The sequence below is a fragment of the Hipposideros armiger genome, unplaced genomic scaffold (genome assembly GCF_001890085.2).
Source record: "Hipposideros armiger isolate ML-2016 unplaced genomic scaffold, ASM189008v1 scaffold_1417, whole genome shotgun sequence".
NCBI lineage: Eukaryota > Metazoa > Chordata > Mammalia > Chiroptera > Hipposideridae > Hipposideros > Hipposideros armiger.
Window position 1 is genome coordinate 186,170 of NW_017732767.1, and position 2,861 is coordinate 189,030.

Consider the following 2,861-nt stretch of genomic DNA (forward strand, 5'->3'; position numbering starts at 1 on the left):
TATATATATATATATATATATATATATATATATATGTGTGTGTGTGTGTGTGTGTGTGTGTGTGTGTGTGTGTATATATATTTATATATATATAAACAGGGAGTGTTTTGCTAAAGATGACTTGTTAATAATCTCCACTGAATACATTGTGGTGTTTCAGGAAATCTGGTAGATCTACTTCTATTGGTATAAAAATATCTCCTTCATAGCCCACTGGCTGACGAGAGCAATTTGATTGGAAGGGAAGTCCCATATGATAATATTTATGTAAACACTGAACCCAAAAAGAATATGTTAAAAATGTGTATATGTATTTCATTTTATGCCATTTCAGCAGATAAAATATCAGTTATACTCTAAAACTGCATAAAAAGGAGACTAAACCTAAAATTGACAAAAACTTACATGTAACAATCACAATGGCATCAGTTGTGGGATAATAAATGGGAATTTTACTTAATTTTATTATTTTATTATTAAGTGTGTTTCTATGTGTATTAGATTTATATTGTTGCTCTAACAAATGTCCATGAAATTAGCAGCATCAAACAGCAGTCATTATTTTCTCACAGGTCAGTGAGAAGGCCAGAATCAAACTGTGTGGCTCCCGTGGGCTCTTACCAGGAACCTCTGGGGGAGAACTGCCATGTTGTTGGCAGGTTCATCCTTTCACAGTCTCTGTGCGGCTCCCTCCATCTTGAAAGCCAGCACCAGCACCTCAAATCCCCCTCCTGTTCTGACTCTTTTCTGTGGCATCTAATTGACTTCTGTTCTTTAAGGTCATATGATTACATTCCACCCACCTGGTAACACCAGGGGAGGAGACGTGCCTACTTCACTCTGAGAACACTCGATTTGTACAAAATATTTCTCACAAGTAAAAGCACCAGGACCAAATGGTTTAACAGGCAGACTGTACCATTATTGTAACTATCAATAAGCCAATGCTACTTTCTCAATTCAATGGCATTGAATGGTTCCCAGAATTCTCTAGATTCATTTGAGCTGAAATTTCATTAAGAAGCACTCACTGATTAATTAATGAAGAAATATAAAATTTAAGAGTCAAAATTGATTCTTTGGATTTTTTCAACAGACAAATCCACCATTTGATCCAGGTCTGCTACCCCTCTTGAGAGTTTTATTCCAACTGAGAAGGTAGAGGGACCACAGTCCACACAAGACAACAGCAGTAAGGAGGTTCCCTAAAACCACCCACAGCGTCTATAATTCTCTAGAAGGACTCACTGACCTCACTGGGAGCTGTCTACTCACTATTCTGGTTTATTACAGGGAAAGGATACAGCATGGGACAGAGTCCAGGAAAAGTACCAAATATGGATCCTCTAGTTGTCCCCTCTCTGTGGAGTTATAAAGGTGTTACTTTCTGGCGTGACTGTATTCATGGACTATTGCCAACGAGATACACTCACCCAAGCCTTGGTGCCCAGGGTCTTTGCTACAACTCTATCACTTTCTGGATGACTGTCCTTTAGTCTCATCTGTCCCCAGGTTGTCCTCTCACTCTAGCTAACCCTTACAATTGCATTACACAAGTCGCCCCTCCTCCCCCAGTCTGGTGTTACCCTTCACCAAGTGAAAGCCCTGCATGGCCCTCCCTGTTCTCCTTCTCTCCTTTGGAGTTGTATGTAATAAAGAGATCTTCTACTCTTCGAAAACATATCCACCTTGTCCTGCTGTGTCCTTTAACCTATTGTGCACATAAACTCTCCTGTTTCTTTTACCACCCCTACCCTGTACTCACTTGTGCCCACTCTCACCCTCCCATTATGTCTTTTGTTTCCGTGACCCCTGTACCCCTTCTCCCCACAGAGCCCTTTCCTTCCTTGCCCACTCTGTTCCCTTGTGCCCTTAAGCCCCACAGTGCACTTCAACACACCGGATACTTTACCCCCATGGTCATCTTAACCCTCTGAGTCCTTTACCACCAAACACTCATGCTCTCTGCACCTCATCTTACTCTTACATCTCTCAGTTTCTATGTATTTTTTTTGTCATTGTTTAGACTTCTTATCATGGTTGCAGTCAATATCAGTAAGGTATATTTTCCTAGAAAATTTCCATATCATCATTTACAAATTAATTTGCATTTAGTTATACAAATGAATCCAATAATTTCTAGGGTAAATTACTGATTTCATGTTTTTGGTTTTACCCTTATCTCATTAGAAATCTTTTTCAATTAGTTTCTCTGATAGCATTTATCTTGAATACTTAAATAATGGTGCAGCTTAGGGGTTTGAAGACTAAAAATGAATTTGATTCTGGGTAGAACTTCTCAATGAAGCAAGACATCCAGTGAAATACACATGGCTTCACTGCCAGTCCCTCCTGAGTCAGGCCTCAGCATTTCTTGCTTCTATCATATGACACCCTGTCTGCCTTTAGGAACCATGAACAAGTTAAATGTCCCAAACACATCAATGGTCTATTTGAAAATACTCACTAGGAACTGGTAATTGTTCTTGATAATTAGCAACTGTGAAACATTTTTCAGAATCGTTCTCAGCTCCCCAAGCCTGCACTGTCATTGCCATCATAGGTGAAATGATAATTGCAATTCTGAGGGGAGGCCACAGATCACAACCCATATCTCAGGGCGTGGCTGCCTCCCTCCCTCACAAGTACTGGCTGCCATGACCTTCACACTGAGCCCACTATCTTGGCAACAGGAAGGAGTCAGGTGAGTATATTTTTTTCAGTCTGAGAGGCAGAGTCTGTAAGGAAGGAGGTCTAAATAAGTGTTCACATCTGGAAAAAAGATTCTTTGGGGATAGGAACAGATCCAATGGCAAAGCTAGATAGAGAGGTGGGATAATTCCTTTGGTGAGAGCTGAGTT